Below are 21088 nucleotides of genomic sequence, written 5' to 3'. Positions count from 1 at the left end.
TAAGGCGTGAATATTATTAATGATGCCTCAGATTTGTGTGAACCCATCCTTTGAATGAATTCAAGGTGATTTGTACATATAAGCTCATTCCTTCCCCACAAGGGGTGGCCTGAGACTTAGATTCTGGGCTTGGTGCTGTTCGCAACCATCCTGGGAAATATGGTTAGTTGTTAACTGCCTCAGTGCCCACCTGTGAAACAAGAATTATGATTTGAGGGTTGTTTCTCCCTCTCTTGATCCCAAACCTTCAAAATCTGAATGATTGATAAGATGACAACAACAAAAGACTCCACAAAACTGAAAATTCTGAAAGTCTAGAAATGAAGCTGAACCTTGAATTTTTTAATGACTTGAAAAGGCAAGTGACTCTTAAAATCTGCATCATAATCCAGCTTCTCCTTAATGATGAGTCCTCTCCTGCCTGTCTTCCTGCTTATACCTTGAAGGATACTTAGAGGTCCAAGGAAAATGCATACAACGAAAGGGACCCAATCTTCTAAAAGCACTAATCTGGTCAGCCAAAAGTCTCTAGGAGCCCTGGGAGCCCTAGGACTGGATCTGGGCTGAGAAACTCCTGGCTTCCCATACGTGAGCCTTTCCTCACCTTTCTCCCTTGTTATCTCCAGGCTACGCACAACAGTTTCAAAAACTATAAGAGTGAGTCCAAACCAAATCCCTGGCCTGTATCCTTGCTTGAATATCATCTCTAGACTCCTGGCCTCGTAATCGCAATCTTTAAAGGTTCAAAAGGACAGAAATATGCCTTTTTGTTTGCTAACTTGAGCCTAATAACAGAATTGCAGGGAACCTAGACCGAAATAGAACTTGGCTCTTAGATGACATCCTTCAGCCAAGAATAATGATTTTCACAATGTTGGGCTCACTCTTCTTAGTGCATAGGTAATGGGCATGTCACATTCCGGATTTCTTTCTCTCTGTCTCTGTGTCTCTCTCCCTCTCTCCTTCTATCCCTCTCTCCTTTCATCCCTCCCTTGTTTCCTTCCTCTTTCTCTCAGCTCTCTTTCTCTTCTCAATATTATAGAAATGTGGGAACTTTAATCTCTCACCTCCATAGCCCCTAAGACTGTTGAATTGAACTTGCTACAAATATGTCAAGCCAGACGCACAATCAGTGGACCATAGACTACCTTGCAGACAACCACAAAGACTATATGGGTCCATTAGATAAATTCTGGCCTTTTTATGAAGTTAGGCTACAAGCCAGGGAAAGTCCTTTAATGAGAAGAAAGTAATAGAATTATTTTACATAGTCATATCAATAAATATGATTAAATAATACCATACTAATGAATTATTGACTTTTCCCCAATACCCTAAAAAGCTAATAAAAGCAAAAAAAAAAATCTTACTAGAAGAATAAAATCAAGAATTGAGCCTGACACTGCTTAGTTTGACACTTAGAACTGGTGTGAATTTGAGCTGTAAATGGACAGATGGTTCCATTTGAAACCACTGGAACTGTGGAGTGCCTGGACCACTTTCTGCTCTCTATTGGTTTAAAATCTTATTACTTTACAAAAAGGGCTTTGCTGACCCAACTGTACCTAAATAGGCATCCTCTTCCTCATCTTTCCATGAAGAGCAGTTAGCTAGCAAGAGGGTCCTGCGGGGGAATCTACATTTTAAGCACATTTAAAGCAGAAAGACTAGCGATGCATCCAGCTTGGCCTCCAGAAATTTCACTAACCCCCAAGGGATATATCATTATGAACTATGCTCTGGATTGATGTGATACAAATTATCCAGCCTAGTGAAGACAGTACTTATTGGTAACCAAATCCAGTGATGTCAAACAGGCGAACATGATAAGGAAGGACACAGTGATGATACTGAAGTCTCTCTTGCCCAGCCCTAGAGACACAGACTGACTAGATGATGAGCAGGATGCCTCCACCCCAGCACAGACTCCTGAGCACCTTTGCAGCCCATCTCTCCTTCTCGTCTCCACCGTCATGACGTGTGCTTCTGACTTTGTTCCCCACATGTGTTCTCGCAAGACTTTTGGGATCTACTAATCCCCAGGAAATGGAAGCAATGCTGTCCCCTTCACAGATGGATTCAGATGAACACTGGTGATAAAATCAGGTGCAGCTCCAAGAAGAGAAGAGACACTGGAGAAGCACCAAGCTGGGTGGACAAGGCATTGCCTTTGTGATGGCACTAAGATTGCATTAAGATCAGTGTCATCTAAGCAAGCTGCAAACATCACCACTGCACTTTTTCTCTGTTTCTATGCTCTGCACAGTAAATTGATTCAGTAGTAAGTATATGAAAATTTTGTTGGTTAAATAAAAAGGCTAGGATAGATGCTAACCTGCCAAGGATGGCAATTATAGGTACTTGAAATATTCTTTCCTTAGGCAAAATAAGGAGTAGTCTAATCTTTTTCAGAATATACTTCATAAAACCCTGAAGTCATTTAGGTCAGATGGTCATGAACCATTTCTGGCTTCTCAGCCTCTTTTTTTTTGAAATGAGGACATCAGAGCTGGATTGCTTAGCATAGCTCTGGACTCACCCACACATGCTCAGGTGTATAAGCCACCCCTTCCTCCACACAGCCCAGAATAGTCCTTCATGCTGTGTCACCCTGCACGCTGTCATTTGACTATAACCTTCTCATCCACAGATCAGTGAGAGTTTAGACAGTTTGGAGGACTTCAAACAAGAAATGTCAGGATTTTGCAACTCACAGAAAGAATTAAGCAGACCAATTTTTGATTTTGCTGAAATCCAAGCAGGACCTCAGCCAGAGGAGTTTTAGAAATGAAGCCTGCAAGTCACCATTTCTTAAATGTTCCTTTGGTTTGGCATTTTGGTATTTTTCTGAAGGGCATTTACATATGAAGTTTGCTCTCTCTGGAAACTGTGACCAAAACAATATTAATGAAAACATATTCAGACACAGTTAAGGAGCCCGTGCCACATGGCAGGTGCCGTGCCTCATTTTGAGAATACAGAGGGCCCTGCCTCTGCCACTCTTCATTACTTTAGAGTTAAAAGTAGATATAGCATAGTAGGTAGAAGATGCATCATTTCCTGTGCTCTAGCTAAGGAAATTACACTGCCTAGCACATTACCTGCTATATACCTAAGTACTCAGTAACTATGCATTGGATAAAATCTGCAAAGTAAAAAGAATGAACAAATGCTAAGATTAATAAGGCTAAGGTGCCAAGGGAAGCACAGAGGAAAAATTAAGCTAGCTTGAGAGACCAACAATAGAGAGTATTATTTATCCTGAGACAGAACAAAGGATATGAGGCAAAGGAAAGACCGTGCTTCCACAGCTGGATCTAGAATCAAACGTTAGCAGTGCTATACATAAGGCAGGTCGTTCTGATTGTTCTGTACCTCACTCTGTGCATCTGAGAAATATTGATGATACCTTAAAGGCTGGTTTGAGGGCTGAGTAATTAGTTATCCATGACAGAGACATAGAAGACCCTCAATGGTAGCCATTAGAGGAATCACGGAGAACAGAATTGCAATGCTAAAGCAATAAATGCCTCAGTAGTAGTTCACAGAACAAGTACTTTGAGGGATAGATGCCAATAATAAACTTCAAAGTGCACTGGAAATAAAGAGAGGTGCTTTGGCAGTCCTTAGCTGCTAAGCCAAGGCAAGGTGAGGGAGGTGGATGACCTGTGGGAGACTCTTCCTCTTCCGCTCCACCCTGGAGCTTTCGCAGTCAGCTCTCAGCTGCAAAACCCTATTCATTCACAGTATGGTAAAAACTTTTTCATTATTGTCAGCTAATCTTAGGGTATTGTGATTTAGCTGCTCCTGCAGATGTTTGACATAGAGTATAAAAGTGTGTGTGTGCACGCTCATGTGTGCGTGCAAGCACGTGTGTGTGCGTGTGCATCCACTCACAGTATCATACTCTGCAGCCTTCTATGAGCCCTCATTGTTTTCCTCCAGATAGTCACACATACACCAGATTCCTTTCTCTGTTCTTCCTTCTGCCCACTTATGTACGCAACAGCCTTCTCTGTTGCACACATAGAGTTAGAGCACTTTGATTTATACACACACATGCACGTGCGCATACACACACATACACGCACACACATCCACGTGCACCTGTTCTCTGCTGGCTTTAGCTCTTTTCGAGTGAGCATTGAAGAAGTACTTGCGATAAACTGAATTGTTGTCTACGATAATATAGTGAGGAGGGGGAGAGGGAAAGGGTCAGCACCTGACTTCGGAGTTCGTCCATAACGTGAGAAAGAACATAGTCAAAAATGTCAAACAAGACAGGGAGTGAAGCCAAAGAAAGGTAGTGCGGTGCCCAGATTGAACGAAACAGAAAAACAAGAAAAATGGTTCCCTTTGAAAGGGATCAGATTTGGGGTAGTAAAAATTAGAGATGCTGAAATTATGATAGAAAAAGGGAAAGCCATTGATTGGGCCTTTGAAACCATGCCAGGAGCCCAGAGCCAGGGGGCAGTGGCAGAGGAGCCGGCCAGGTAGGACAATTAAAACGGAAATCTGGCTCCTTACAGCACAGCATGGAGCGGGGCTACAGAATTTGCTGCAGTGGGAGGTGGGGCCGGTCTGGCACAGTCTGTGGGTTTGAAAGGAGCTGGGCGGGTTAGAGAATGCCAGTTAGCCTTTGTAGTGCTCAGCTCCGAGAGGGGTGACAAATACTGGGCTTCAGGTCAGAAGCCTGGCCTGAGTGGCTTTTGGAGAAATTTCCTCCCGGCTCCTAAACTCTTGAAATGTGCTCATCACATGTTGGGCTCCAATCACAGCATAAACACGTGTCTTGGAGGCCGCCTGCCAGCAGATTTCGGCATTGGTACCTGTTGGCTGACTGACTCTCCCCTTCCTGTGTCCCAGAAGCCATCCCCTGGGCTGAACCCGATCTCTCTGCACACTCCTCTACCCTTCCCACAGCTTGCCTCTCCCAGAGCCCTAGGGTTAATCCCCAGGACAACCTTGCTTTGAAAGAAAATATGTGGTGAGTCTACTTGAAATTTGGATCCCAGAGGCCCCAGTCTGTCCTGCCTCTGCCAGACCCAGCCAAGCAGCTCGAGGAGATGGACATTCACAGAGAGAGCTGTAAGTTTCTGTTGTTTGTTACTTTCAAGGCTTGGTCGCTTACAGAATTAGGGTCCTCAAAAGCATGGGGTAATCTTTTCTTTTCCCCCTCTTTTCTATTTTTCTTTCTTTCTTTCTTTCTTTCTTTCTTTCTTTCTTTCTTTCTTTCTTTCTCTTTCTTTCTTTCTTTCTCTTTCTTTCTTTCTTTCTTTCTTTCTTTCTTTCTTTCTTTCTTTCTTTCTTTCTTTCTTTCTTTCTCAGCAACAATTTTCCCTCCTGGGGTGATTCATAAAAGCAATTAAATTGGAAAGTGCTCCTTCATCACTGCTCATATCCTGGGTTAGTGATATCCGAGGCTGATCTGTGCACCTCTATTCTCAACCCTGTAATATTTACAATGTCTCTGCATTGTTAAACTGATTCGTGCTGATGGTCCTTCTCCAGAATGAATGCTACGCAGCTGGCTGATGGATTTCCATGAGGCTACGCTTGTCCCAGGACTTACACAGACAGCCTCTTTGGGGACTTTTATTCATATTTGCTGCTCCTCAAAGAGAAAGAGAGAAGGACTTGGGAAGGAGGGTGTGGCCCAGCTGATTCAGCTTCCTTCTTGGCACATCACTGACTCTCTCTGCTCCTCCCTGTCCCCACGGCCTACCCCTCGGTCCCCTACTCCAACCTGAGCCTGCCATCCCTGCAGTATCATCCGCCTTTCTGCTGAAACCTTGTTACACTCTGCCAAGTCAGGGACCAAGCCCATAGCCATACTCATTACATTTGTGATCTCAGCATATTTTCAGAGCAAGACACATACCAGACAATAGCATCTCCTCTCTAGGCTTCTCCCACCCAGGGGTTAGTAGCCAAAGTAATAATAACCATTGTAATACCGTGTTTGGAAGCTCTCTAGCACATACAGATGTTAACTAGTTAATCTTCACAACTCTCCATACAACAGAGGTAAATATTCTTAACCATGAGAGAAGATACACATGTATATGCTAAGGACAGCAAAATAGTTCACTTATTTCTCATGGTTCACTTGATATAGTAACTGGTATTTTTAAAACACCCATCATAGATACAATAATTAGAGATATGCTTTTGTTAACAAAGCCACTACCCACTTCTAGCGTACCCTGGGGTACTAAATAATTACCCACTTTGTGTGGTTATCTAGCTCACTAATTACCCACAGAAATTGGGGTCAGGTGTTAACTGCTTGAAATAAGTATCCTCCAAAGGCATCGCTGAGTTGTATGGAGAAAATGATGTGCTCGTACCAAAACTTTCATAAGTCATATATTTGTAAATCTTTGTAAGTAGAGTGAATGCAGCAAATCAGCATAGTATGTGCAAATCAGGCTGGACTATTGTCACAAATACAGAGAAGTTAGGAAATCTCGCTCTCTACCTTTCCTTTGTGAGAATGGGTGCAGGAGCATATGTGCTGGCCTTATTACACAAGTACACTAAGACAGTTGATGATTCTAGTTAAGAATGATTCATTTTGGCGTTACAGGGAGGCACCCTGTGAGTCAAAGATTTTTTTTTGACAGCTCCACCCTTTATGATTATTCTAGCATGTTTCTTTTTTCTCTGTCAGTCTAGTGCAAACACCCTGTTCACCAAATCTGAGGGATTCTGACCCAGTCACCATCCCTTGACAAATCTCCATCTACTTCCCAACCATGACAAAAAGAAAAAAAGTATTAAAAAAAATGCAACGCTTCATAGGTTGTTCTTTTTATTTCTCACTCTGTTTGTCTTCCTCTCCTCTGGTTTCTCTTTCTGTTTCTCCGTCTCATGTGTGCTTTCTCTTTTCCTTTCTCTTGGCATCCAGCCGAGCTTCTGCAGGTCTTACTGTCAGAGACAAAGCACAATGTACGTCTGAGTTGCACACAAAGACGCTACCTTTGAAAAACATGGACTTGGAGGAAACTCTGCTCTCTTGCTATTTACAGAACCTGACATTCTATTTAACACAGTGCTGCCCGTCGTCTGCTTGATTCTAGCTGGGAAAACTGGGTTACAATGGCCACGTACCCACTGTGCATATAGATAGGTAGAGACCCTAATTTTCAAGATGTACTTGCTTTAGAAGGTCACTGTGTCATAGAGGTTTTAAAATGGATATGATGTGAGATGCCCTCTTACTCAACTGGAGATAGCTTCCTTTTTTTTTTTTTTTTTCTTATGCCTCTTTTTTGTACCTGAAATATTACTTGTCATTATCTAGGGATTTTAGGCTGATCAATGAAGTGTGTATGTATCTGATGGACATTTGAGAAGAAAAATGCTTCAGCAATCAAGAAAATGCCTGCAGTGGCAGCAAAGGGTTAGGCTGAGCTGCAGAGAGTGATGAGTGTATTTCAAAATCTAAGGGAACTGAAATGGTAAATTAGTGCCGATTACAACTACAATCAACAAGCGAAACCCAGACATTGAAAGGAAAGAGATTTTTAGCGTTGTAGCCACTACAAGCCCAGAGAGTGTCTATGTATCTTAAATATAGATTTGAGTCGTTGCTCGTCTATCCCTCTAAATGCTTATTTCAAAGAAGTGGTGGGCATTGTGGACTTTCTGTCCATAAAAAAATCTACCAAGATTCACAAAATGTATCACCTGCACTCATGGGTGCAGGATGCTGCCAAACCATTAAGCAAGGCGTGCACTGAGGTCTCCCTTCTTTGCTCCTGGACCGCCACCCTCCCGCCTTTTCCCCTCCCTTTTAGAAAATGTGATACCTGATCTCTTGGTCTAACAGGCTGAGGATTTTTTTGAATTTGTGTAATACAATGTCTGGCCTTCCCCCTGACCTGCTGGTGTATTTTTGGTCTCATTAGTAGTCAGGGAGATGCTTAAGAGCATCCGGTGCTGTGAGTCTGGGATGAGACACACTACCACGGAGGAGGAGGAGGAGGATGAAGAGAGAGGAAGGGAGGGAGGGAGGCAAGGAGGGTGGAGGAGAGAGAGAGAGAGAGAGAGAGAGAGAGAGAGAGAGAGAGAGAGAGAGAGAGAGAGAGAGAGAGAGAATAAGAATGAATGAGAATATTAGAAGAGGCTTGTCTCCAAGATATGGAAGGAAGTGAGAAATGACAGGGCAGGGCGCTGAGCTTTGTATGGAGGAGCATGGCGGGGCGGGGAGCGGCGCTGAGAGCCAAGTGGATTCTCAGAAAAGCAGGGAAGCCATAGAGGAGCTAAAGGTGATTAGAGGGGGATATTGATTCCTTATTCTGCCGGAGATTTAAGCAGGCACGCGAGGAATCTGCACCATGGTTGGCAAAGGGAGACCCGTTACCTCCTGTAACCAGACACTGCAGCTTTCCAGGAGCCCAGGGAGAGAGCCGAGAAGAAAGGGGGCAGTGTGGTCTAGGAAAATTCAACTTGTCGCTGATTTGTGCCTGATGCTTGCTGTCCGTCAGCAGCCTCCCTTACAATCTCTCTCTCTCTCTCTCTCCTTCCCCCCCCCCCCACCTTCTCCTTCTTCACTGAAGCCTAGGGGAGCCAGGAAAGATTAAATGTGCTTTCTCAAAGGCAGCCACTTCATGCTGCTGTGTCGAAAGGGTTAGTATTAGTATTATTTTTAATAGTAAAAGAAAAGAGAGACACACACGGAGGGAGGGAGGGAGGGAGGGAGGGACAGACAGAGAGACTAGGTATAATCATGACGGACTGGCTTTTCTGAGAGGAAAGGGAAGAGGAAAGGGACAGAAAAAGGAAGGATCCTAAACTGAACGAAGGCTTGTGCTTGAGAAGAACCTACAGAGGTGAGGAAAAAAAAGGTGTGTGTGTGTGTGTGTGTGTGTGTGTGTGTGTGTGTGTGTGTGAGTGTGTGGGGGGTGCTGAACAGATCCTGTACAGAGGGAAAAGGGATACAATTTGGCTGTCGTGGCAGCATGATCCTATTTTTCAAAGGGGGAGGGGAAGCCGAGGAACCTGGAGCATGTGGAAATATATTAAAAATATTTCACATGTTTTTTCTAAGCGCGGAGATCCCTCCAGTGCCTGGCCGGCTATGGGTGCTTTGTCATTCTCTTTGACTAGCCAGCCGTCTGGTTTGCTCAGGCTCGGAGTGCGCTAAAGGAGAAAAGAAACAGAGGAAGAGAATGTTTAAAGACAGTCTTCTTGCTTCGCACTTCCCAGCTGCCTTTGCTTTCATTTTTTTCTTTTTGGGAAGCAGCACGGGAGAGCACGGGTCCCAGCAGGATGGGGAAGCGCGACTGTCTCTCAGGTAGAGAACCAGGAGCTCCTGCGAAGATGGAGTTGAATTATGCTCCGGATTCCTCTAAAACCCTGGCCGCAGCATCCGCAGCGGGAGGTGGGGGCTGGATCCCCAGGGCGCACCCACCCCTTCCCTGCTGGAGTCTCCGGGATGACAGCTCCCAGCTCTTCTCGCCGCTCTGGCCTCCGCTGCAGCCCAGCAGCTGGTGCAGAGGAGGGCCCGGTTTGCAGGGTTTGCAGGGCTGGCAAGGTGCGTGCTAAAGAAAGGAGAAAAAAATTTAAAGCAGCACCGGGGAGGTTCTGTGTGTCTCCTCCTCCTTCTTTTCTTCTTCTTCTTCTTTTTTTTTTTTTTTCTCCCCCTCTTGCTTTTTCTTTTTCAAAAACAAATTTTAACTGAATATTTTCCAAATTTGATCCGCACCAGCCCCTCCCTCCACTCCCACCCAGCTGCCTGGTTCCCTCTCCCCTCAGCGCATAAACTCCAGAGTTACAGTCTCTAGATTTGGTGTATCGCTTCCTGCCCCCGCCTCCCCCTCCGCGCCGCCCTGTCCTCGGTCCGCTATTGAAACACCTCGCCCAGCATAGCGCTGCGAGCTCACTTCTCCCCTGGCTCCCCGCTGCTCCTGGAGGCCGAGCAGCCCCGCTCCGCTTCAAATGGGTGAGTTTAAAACGCTCTGCACATGAATATTTTCATAGTCTCCGAATCCTGCCTCTCGGTCTTCGCTTCCCAGAAATCCGATTTCTGTGATTTTGCATGCGGCATGCCTACCCCGGGGGAACCAGAGGCTTCATATGTGCTTCTCAGTCATTTGTACGCGTTGTAAATGAAAGCTTTGAAGAGACATTTTAATATGGATTGCAGATCATGGTTTTTTAAAACACGAGCATTTCTATATCTATTTATGTTATTTTCCATTTTAGTAAAATGTTTTGCCCAAAGCGTGAAAGAGTTTTCTGTGCTAGACTGGCAGTTGTATGTGCAGGTATGTATATGCACCTCCAACTCTTGCGGATGCTTGGATGTATAGATGATATTTAAATGTGACCTCAATTTTGTGGAGGCAGGGAGGTTAGGGAGCGAGGACAGATCCTAACACCTGTTTGTTGCCTTTTTGTCGTGACCTTGGAACAGAAATCGCCTCTCATTCTTCTTTTGCTTTGTTTTCTCTCAAGAAAGAAAAAAATCGGTTGCGCTCCTCTCAGTCCCTGAGACCCTAACTTGTGATGTTTACCGTTTAAATCCACGGGTTAGGCTCTTGGGAGCTGCGAGTCGTGCCTTCACATCTTGGAAATTTGGTGGAACTTTTTTTTTTTTTTTTTTAAGTAAAAAAGAAAAGAAAGTTTGTCTGAAGCTGCTGAGTTCACCTCTGAGGTTTTCATTGTTAGATGAGATCAGGTGACCAGAAGCAGCAGCTCCTAAATTCTTATTAAAATAGGCATATACAGGGTTAGAATCGCGCGTGGGCTGCTGTGTATGCGTCTGTACATTACTGATGCCTGAGGCTTGTGGAACTTTTCCTTGAGAGCAACACGCAGTACTATCCGAGCGTAACAAGAACCGCTCAGTACCTGGTGCTTGACCTCAGAACATTTCTGCTGAATTCCCAGCATGCCCCATGCCTCCAACTTTTAAGCTCAACAGTTAATCTCAAAAACTGTACCCCATTAAGATGGGCGTAAGGATATGTGGTGTGTGTAGTGGTCACACGTGTATCATATATGGGCAGACAGTGATCGCCACACTCACACAGAACGAACAAGTAGTTTGGGCTAAAATACTAATAGTTTAAAATTCCACTCTTGCTATTCTGCACAAAGGATGGAATCTATGATATTAATTAAGATTAAATTTGTATTACTTCTCAAGTTTTTTTAAAAAAATAAAACAAAAGGGATATTGCCTCCTTGTGTGGTACCTTTTAAAAACTGTTGCAATTGAATTTAAAAGTGATAGGGATTAGAAATACATTTTTGAAATATGTGAAATGAAAGAAACAATAATTACTGTGTTTTTAAGGAGTAATCAATACTTTTTACTGGCAAACATTTTATCAGGGTTTAAATTTGATGCAACAAAGTTATTCATAACACCAAACACTAAGTTATTTATGATATCAAACACAAAATTATCCTTTTTTGTGGTAATTGTTAGCATTGCTTACTTTGTCGTTTTCTGGAGCTGGAACTTTTTATAGCAGAATAATTTCAATGATTTAGGTTTGTTTCATGATTGGCAAAGGGAAACAGTAACTTACCTTTCCTTTGTTGTGAAAAATTCCAGAATACAATTTTGTTGAAACAGTTTTATTATTCCTGACACAACCTTTCTCTAACATTTTTTAAGAAAATACCAGAATCAACCCTGACTTCAAATGTCTTGTTTTAAAGATCTTATATTTGTTGTAACCTCATTTTATAGATACACGTAGTCGAAGATTAAGCAAATGTTGTTTTCCTGTTTTTTTAAAAAGTGTTTATTGCAATTTCAGTCATTGATTCCAAATTGCAGAAACCGTTTTGTATCAGAAGACTGAACTGAGAAGACTGAACTGTACACAATCATACTGTCTTTTGTTGAAACTCCATGCGTAGCTGTGATATTTAAATACTACCTTCTAGTCTTTGATAGTGAGAACATGCTTCAAAGAAAAGTTATTCAATTTTTGTGTAATCTTTACTTTATCTAAAATGAATTGATGACCTCCCATCACAGCTGATGTGCATGCATAGATATTTGGAAATTATGGCAAGGCTTCTATTTAACTTTATAGATATATATTGCCACATGATTCACATGAAATATTTGCAAAACATTTGGTCCTTTGGAAGTCAGCATATATCTGTAGTTTATCCTGTGGAATCATATGCACGGATCAATAAAAACATGCGCTATGTAATTCTCCTGTGATTTTAAATGATAGCAGAGTAGTAATTTAATACAAGTGTTTCCCTTTGCATTCCAAAGGACTCTGGGTTTTTTACATGTTTTCAAGTGCACTGCTCGTGTTCTGAGGCTGCTATCATGCCACTGATCACCCAGACATTTAGGAGTGCATACAACACACAGATTGTATATTTCTGCAAGCAACTGCTTCTCTGCAAGGGCAGGTTTCTCAACACCCCTTCTTCCTCCCTAAGCCCATCAGTGAAGTTCAGTGAAATGAATAACATAATTGGTGGTTGGTTCAATCACTACCAGTCTAGACTAGCCCAGACGCATCAATTAGAGGGGGCTGTCTTTTAAAGGGAGAGTGCGACCGAAACAAGCAGGGTATTATTGATACTGATCTTTAAAAGTGCAAATCCAGCTTGGCAGATAAAAAAAAAAAATAAGGCGGGGAATTGGGGTGGGGGGGCGCTGGGGGAAGAAAAGGGAAGCGAGTGAACTGGAGCCCTCGGACACAGAAGGACAGGAAGCTCAAGAGAAAGGGAAGATAATGAGTGGAATGCGGCGAGCACCTCCTTGGAACACAGTTACAATTCAGCCCACAGGGTGCACTGGCTCGCCAGATTGCTAACTAGGTCCCCCCGCCTTTTTAAATTTTTTATTTTTATTTTTATTTATTTATTTTTGCCTCGGTTTTCAAAGAAATGCCAGCTCAAAACCAATGCAGCTCTAGCGGGTGAGAACAAGGCCAAGTACGCACCAGCCAAGATCCCTGTTGCAACATTTTTCCCCCAAATGAAAAATAGGGAAGATACCTATTTTTAAGCCTCCAGTTTTTCTACTCGTTTTTAAAATGAAGCGTACCAGTGAACAGTACTTGCTTTAAATCTAGCACCTGGAAACAGATTTTATGGGCAGAGCACCTTTAGTTAAAGAGTTTAGACTTACTTTTCCATTGAATACAGTAAAATTATGAAGGCTGTAACAAAAGGTTTTGGTGATTTGGTAGTGTTTGTTGTATTTTACTTTATTTTATTTTATTTTTTGCTGGGGGCAAAATAATGATGATTTAGAAAGAGTAAGAGCACATGAAGCCCCAGGGAAAGAAAATGTTTGATTGGTATTAATTAAAACACTGCTAATATATTCTAATACAATCAAATTTAACATTCTAAACTAATCTGGCTGGTATGTCAAAGGAAAAGAAAAGTATTATCTTATTTGCATCTCTGCAATCCAAATGCATTTGCTCATTCAGCAGAATTAATTTTTATCAGCAGCCTGCTTAATCTCTTCACAGATTTAGTCAAACTTATTCTTTCAAACTAAAAAGGATCAGGATAGGGAAGCCATGGAAGGTATTGGGATGACCAGAAACTGTCTTTAGTGCTGGATTTATATTTTACGATGTTCTTTTTCTCTTCATTCAGGATGATGGGGTGTGGAGGAAAGCAGACTGCAGGGAGAATGAGGAATGGCTCATTTTTGCTTTTTCTCTCCTCCTACCTGCCGGGTTATTTAAGAATTTCAGTTGCCAAATTATACAAGTGGCATTTATTTTTGTGACTTGTATTGGTCTGTTTGATTAACATCTATTTTTTTTTCTGATTTCAGAATCTATTTTATTGCAAATTCCTAATGAAAAAAAGACTCTTAAGCCAGGAACCAATTGTCTTTTCTGTTATTTGCCACCATAGTGCCTCCAGGAGAAAAAAAAATGGAGAAATAAATATAAAATTTTATTCAGTGACAACAGAGGTCTTTGTTTCATTTTTAAGTCAAAACTCTACCAGAAGATTTCTTATTTTAATGAAAAGCAGGCTTTAGAACCTTTACTGTTAAAATCTTGCAACTGATAAAATTCTCCCAAATGCTATTTTAGCCAAAACGTTTCACCTTTTATTAGCCTACCGTAACTATAGTATCATATGTACATATATGCCTAATACAAAAAGGGGAAAAATGAGTGGACCGTAAATATTGCAGACCATATCTGTGTTTTCAAAGTGAGAAATTGTACCTACTACCAAGGAGACGTAAACTACTGACTTAAACTAGTGATGTCACTGGCTTTTTGCTCCATTGCTTTTTCAAGTCTTCAACGTAAAAGAGCAATCGCAGTTCGGTTTCACATGTATTGTTCTATAATCCAGGCAATAAATGCTAATTAGTAATGCTCAAGGATCCAACCATTCAGAGTAATTATCATAATTTACTTCTTCCTTGTTAAAGACATTCCTTGCTGCTTTAAAAAAATTAAATCGTCCTTTTCCCATTGCACTGCAGTGAATATGCACCAGAGAGGCGGCGAGGTACAGTTATGTTGCTGAGGCTGCATTCACAGTTATGGACACGTGCCTTAGAGCTTACTCCAAATGGAATTGCAACTTAATATCTAAAATGAAATTCATGTAAATGCATAAAGTTTTGCGTGTGCACCAGAAATCTATGATTTTATTTTACAAACCCCAAGGCTCCTCCTTCCCAGCCCACGCTCTTTCTAAAGCACTTACGGAGCAGAACAAAGGAAACTGCTAACTATAGAGGCATCATTAAGTGTGAACAGCAACAGCATGATAAAGTATGTGATATGACAACATATTTCATTGCACAAAAGTGTAGATAATTAAATAATTCAATGGCAACCCTGACTAATTAGCAGAAAGATCTTTAAGGAGGAATCAAGAAAATGGATCCAATCAACTTGAATAATATGCTTCATTCTCCAGGATCACAAATATATTTTGGTTATTTGATGATTGATTCATACAGAAAGATGAGGACAAAAGCCTGTTCCTCAAAGTAGAGCTTTGATTTGGTGTCCTCTTTAGGGCAAATTAATTGTATGTTTTAGAAGAGCTGAATTTAATGCAGGGCTTTCTGTTTTCAATCCAAGATGTAGTATGTCCTTCCGTTGCACATTTCTCTTTTATCCATTCATCTAAAATATTGCCAACCCTTAGGTTGCCTCAAAATATAGCCTCTCTCATACTTCCTAGTGAGGCTGATGTCTAAATTCCTTACTGCTTGAAGCAATTGTGTATCATGTGCACAGAAGGAACACAATAAATAACCACGGTCAATATTATGTAGGTTGGAACTCTCCCCCTTTCCTTAATCAAGGTGAAATGCCCAGTGTCCCTTACTCACTTGGTCTTTTAAGAGAGAGCTCCCATTTTTACTTGAGCGTTGTAAACACATTAGAGGGATAATTCCCTTTGGATACTATACAGAAGGAGCCACCTGCAAAATGTTGATGCTGTTATTGAAGTCTCAAGTGGAATCAGCTTTCAAAAAATTAGATATTAGATGCATCCGATATAATTTGCAATGTGTAATTATACTAATGGGCATATAGTTGTATGTTGCTTTACATGTTGCCTACTTGAGTTTGTCATCCCCTCTTGCCCCACCCCTGGGCATTTCTCATCATTTGAAATGGCTCCTGAGTGGAACGCTTTTTAAGTCAGCTTATTTTTTTAATTCCTTGTTAATTAATATAAGAATAAAAAGGCTCTATGGTCTGTGCTCTTGTGCATGAATGAATGTATATGACCTTGATGTTGGAAATTAATAATCTTTAGAAGGATTACCACCGGGAACACCTACATTATTTGTAACACACTAGATACTCCTTTCTGATGTGGTCTTTATCCTGACTTTGGACAAGATGAAGTAAAGGAGAATATTAGAATAGTAAATCTTATTCATAAGAAATCCATTTCCTTTGTTGGAATAATGAAACAAAATGCCAGGGAAATGGCCTTAGGCAGAGATAGTAATTTTAATTTAATCAAAGAATAACAATAATAAACAATTTTTTTCCTTTTTTGCCCATCCCTCTGTTTGAAATGAAATGGCACATGCTGAATAGCTGAAACTCTGCTTTAGGTCATTTATGCACTAATACCAGCCCCCCTTTTGGTATCTCGACTTGGTGTCAGAGACTATGGAGGCTCCACTGAAGAGCAGCCTCCAAACAGCCCCCGGAGCTCTACCTGTTACAGAAAAACCTGGACAGAGCCACAGCGAGTTAGTGGTCAGCCTGGCACTTGGCATTTACCTTGTGCCCAGTAAATGAAAAGTTCTTAGAGCCAATTCAGAGAATAAACACAGATCACATCAGATCACAAAAGGATGTTAAACAATCAACATATAAGAGTCTCAGTTTATGTTTATGTCTTCGGGAAACAAAGAAGAGTCCAAGGGAGGTGCTTGCTGAAGTGACACCAGCTATTATTCACTCCAGTTAAGTGGACACAGGGTCTGCAGACCCTATGATTTGTAAAATATGTAACAAGACACTATATTTATACTATTTATTCTTCAAAATTCTCTTTAATAATGAAACAAGCAGTGCAATTTTTTTTATATACTCATGAATTTGGGGAGTTTCCTTTGTTAACTATCCAAATGAGTCACAAAAATCTTATGTGGAATGCTCTTCCTTAATAAAAAGCATTTTCCAGCATTTTCATTTATTCGTAAGTCTTAAATGTGTGTATCCAAAGCTTAGCCCTGTCCTCCCTGTAAATGTTCTCGATTAATAAATTTGAAAGCCCATTAAGATGGGCAGTTAGTTACTCATCCAGGATGAGTTTTTGTGTGTTCAGTTAGCACAGGAAAATACCTACTAACAACATCTAACCCTACGGTATTCTGCAGGCTGTAGGGAGAAAAACACGGTATCTGGCAGTTAGAGAACTAACATCTTCAGTGTGCTCGATGTGTTTAGGGCAGAAAGCAGGGGTATGTCATGGTGTGTCTCTTTTGATGGGGTTAACTCATTGTGCACCTTCTTTGTATGAGAGGAATACAGAGGCTAACAATATAGGATTTAGTTAAATTCAAATCCTCTTGTAAAATATATCTCCTTCACAACAACTTTTGTAGACTGAAAGGCAGAAATGTTAATTCACCTCTCTTCAAATACCTTAATGTGAAAAATAAGTGGGTTGGATTAGTTGGGCTGTAAATTCTTTTATAGCTCTAAGAATTTCTGGAAGCTAAACTGTGGGGGTGTAAGACCAACCCCAGGAGCCGAGAATCCACAGTGTATTCATACAAACAGCTGCCCTGGGACAGTAAGTTTGGGTCCACCTCTGGGTTCTTTATTTACTAACATATTTTGCCTTGATGCCGAAACAGTAGAGATTGCAGTTCACTTTTGGGAAAGAGCCATAACAGAAAAGAGCAACAGCTGAGGAGTGCAAAAGCTGAACAGTAGGAGAAGAACATTCTCGATCTGAGACCTAAGTCCTTTTCCTTCAACATCCGCACAGAGGAAGCCCAGACAAGCACCTGCCTTTCTATTTTAAAACCCTATTTTTAGTCTTTTTGCTTTCATGTAATTTCTTGTAATATGCTCTGCACCCCCCATACACACGCACGCACACATGCACGCATGCACGTGTGCATGCACACACGCACGCACGTCCATGATGGATTGACACCTTGAGTTTCACAACCTTTTCACTCAATGGATTCAAAGCATGGTACTCTTCTCCGCAGAAACCTTTGTAATTACCCTAACAGGGCACACTGGCTTAAATTTTGACCTGTTCAAAGCCACCTGGAAATGGCCCCGCCCCATTTTCTGGAACCACTCAATGTATCTCTTCTTGAGTTAAGTGAGCCTGCTTGTGGGCTTCCACGTCTTTGATATGCCCACACCCTGTTTTCCCTTTGGTACATTCTGTCTCTGCCTCCACATTTCAGAAGACTGCTCTCTCCCTATTCCATCCCTTCCATCTGTCTGTTTCTTCTCCCTTCCCTTTCTTCCTTTGTCATTTCTCCCCCTTTTCCTCCTCTTCCTCTGCCTCTGTCTTCCTCCTTCCCCATCACATACCATGTTTTATGCCAGGCATTGGAAATATCAAGAGCAGTGTAAGTAACTGACAGTTAACACATAACAATTCCCGTGACTCCATCCACTCCTGCATTACTAAGCAGTTACCCACAACTATTTTATCTTGCCTCAGATCTTGGAGTTACTTGACTGTGTCCTTGATGTCCTGTGGTCTTTTGTTCTCTCCCTCTGTGTCCTATTTCAGTAAGTTCCTTGTGGGATACACCTGAAACTTCTCTGAGTGAGGTGTTGCAGAGCAGTTCCAGGGATGTTCTCTTCTCACACACACACTCAGGCAAGGCCACTGCCTCCCTGATTACTGAGCATTATTAACAGTGAGAACTGGCCATGGTTTTTCCAGTGATGCACCATTTCTGCACTGGTTAGAATTAGTAGGGCCCCAAAGTATTATACATTTATTTATTTTCGTTAGTGAGTCAATGTGATAACTCTCTGTGATCTGTTCTATTATTTTTTAGTTTGTTGATGTTCCTTTCAGCTGGTCCTATAGTCCCCTATTCAGGAAACCTCCCCAGTGAAAGGACAGAGCCTGCAGAGACTGCTATCTTGACCAATCCACATGCCAACTGTGACGTTGAAACAAAGAAAGTGAACACCTGAAGATACCTCTTCTGTCCTGCACCAAATCCAAATGGTGTAGTTTCAGCCAATAAAATTTTCAGAAAAAGAAGCAATCTTTTCAAGAAACTGAAAATCCAGTAATGACACCTAGATCTCTGATAAGCCAAGAAAAAATTTCCCTTCCTTCTGTGTATTCCTCTGTTTGTATTTAAATTCATGTGGTATTCATTTTTTTCCCTGTATGGACAAACTTTGCACTAATTTTAAAAACTAAATTTGAACAAATGTGTTAATATGTTAAGGAAAAAAAATCAAGGCTATAAGGAGAATGTTTTTCAGTCACACAAAGTTTCTGCTTATAAGTGGCCCAGAGAATTAAAAAAACCTTTGAAATGGCAAAGTAGTTACAGGAAATTTAAAGCACAAAGGAATGGGAGAAACCCATGCTTTAGCTTCAATGTACTACATTAGTCCACTTCATATCAACCAATGAGCCATTGCTTTTATCTAGTAAACTCAATTATGTGCGATATGGCCTCTAGGGAACGTTAATCCAGCCAGACAAAGCTACATAAAGTTTGGGAAAGGTAAGTAACAGGTAGGGACAGTAGATAACAGCAACAACAACAAAATTTTTGTAAACAGTGAGCTCAAAAGAGATCTCAATAGGGTGGGCAAGGCTAACTTTCTTAGGGAAGGAGGTTTCCAAAATAGTGAAGGAGGAAATGACTCTTGAAGTCGGTCAAACACATAGATGGACAAAAGGCAACATTCCAGCAAGTACGTGATATTGTAAGGGAAACCTTGGAGGATGAAACTCACATGGTAAATTGAGGCCATGACGAATGCATGTGTGGATTCCAACTCCAGACATGCAGTACCCCTGTGTGTCTGGGGAAGGCTTTGCACTTGCACACACACCTCCCCTCTCAATCCCCTCTTGACCCTTTGAGTTTCACCTAGAATGATTTCTTTGCCATTCCAGCATGTGAAGGTGCTTGGTGATAATATGGAGAACTTGTGATTTTTCTGTTCATAATAATTGGTATTTATTGACACAAAATCAAGCATTTTGTGTATTAACTCAAGCCTCAAAATAAGTATGCAAATTAGATATTATTATTCCTATTTTATAGATGATAAAACTGAGGTTTAATGAAGTTATGTTCATTAAAACATAACCATGTTATGTTTTAACATGAAGTGCCACATATGCTACTTCAGATTTAGGGTTACAACAGCAAAGCTCATGATTTAAAGGACAAACTCGCAACATTGTGATCAGTGTCATTAATATTGCCACTTTTTCTGTACTCTTTGATATTTATTTATCTATGGCAAACCAATAATTACATTATTCAGTTTTTACCTGAACTTTATTATTATTCTGGTTAAATTACATTAGAGTGATAGAACATATTTTCATGAAAAAGGAAAAATTTGGGGAGTAGAGCTTGTCAGCACTTTAGATTTTTTTGTTTGTTTTTGGCAAGACTTTGGTGGACTTTATTTGTTCTGCAGGAACTCTTAAATCCTTGAAAATAAAAATAGAGAGGGGCTTATGTCACATATCGCAATATCCGTTTTTACAGACAAGATGAATCTCTAGCCCATAAACTTAGAGTGACTTACAAAAGTTCACATGTGAGGTCCTTGCAAGAGGCCAAAGGCCAGAAGTAAACCTTTTCAGTTTGGTCTTCTCTCGGTGGCCCTTGAACTATGCCAATCTGCTTAGACAAAACATGAACCCGAATTTGATTAAAGGAAACATTATCCCTAGGTAATCAGGGAATAGCATACCTGGGAGATTGCTTCAGTTCTGGACCTCTTTGCTAGCCCACCTCGCTAGTCATGAACTAGCATCTTTAAATCCACAAATTGTCAGTTCATCCTGCCAAAACCCAAAATGGCAAAAGCTTTATGTGTACAATACCTGCAATAGTTTTCTCAGTCTATTTGGAACTCTTTGTGAACCTGCGCAAGTCAAATCTTCTTAACCAACTTCATACATAGTACACATTTGCAAATGCATCTGCATGACCATATCCATGTAACTAAAGAATACTTTGGCCATGAAAGGATAGACTTGAGAACTCTGACGCTTCTATACCAGCCACTTTGCCTTTGTTTAGTAATGACTCATAAAGGGGCCAATTGCATAACATAGAGGCTCAAGACGCAACTGTGTGAAGCTGGGTCTATTTAAGGACAGACATCTACATGTTTGGAAATATCAAAATATTTGGTCATTGAAAATTTCCACTTAGATATTTGGCATTGTCATATTTAGTTCTTTCTTCTTATGGAACTGATCATCCTGTTTACAAAATGATGATTGTTGGTCCTGTCTCACACCATTTTCACTGAGTTAACAAAAAGGTGTTTTTTTAAAAGTAGCCAGACTCGAAGTATGACTCTGTAGACATTTTATGAGAATTGTCATATGTACCTAACTATCAATAAAAGAAATGCTGCATCAA

General features: G+C 41.1%; 1 long non-coding RNA gene across 22 annotated transcripts in view; it reads left to right on the top strand.

Annotated features, from left to right (window-relative positions):
• The window catches only part of LOC106028267 (uncharacterized), a 259749-nt gene extending 238661 nt beyond the window's left edge, over positions 1-21088 (top strand). For 19 of the 22 annotated variants that reach the window (XR_010049696.1, XR_010049699.1, XR_010049697.1 and 16 more), the window contains one exon: positions 1-21088. This exon is cut by the window's left edge. This is a non-coding gene — a long non-coding RNA (uncharacterized LOC106028267). The other 3 variants (XR_010049691.1, XR_010049688.1, XR_010049680.1) reach the window with 3 other exon arrangements.

The sequence above is a fragment of the Cavia porcellus genome, unplaced genomic scaffold (assembly GCF_034190915.1).
Source record: "Cavia porcellus strain 051 isolate PalLab524CR breed Dunkin Hartley unplaced genomic scaffold, mCavPor4.1 scaffold_9, whole genome shotgun sequence".
NCBI lineage: Eukaryota > Metazoa > Chordata > Mammalia > Rodentia > Caviidae > Cavia > Cavia porcellus.
The sequence above is the reverse complement of the archived record's forward strand: the minus strand, read 5'-3'. Positions and strand labels throughout refer to the sequence as shown.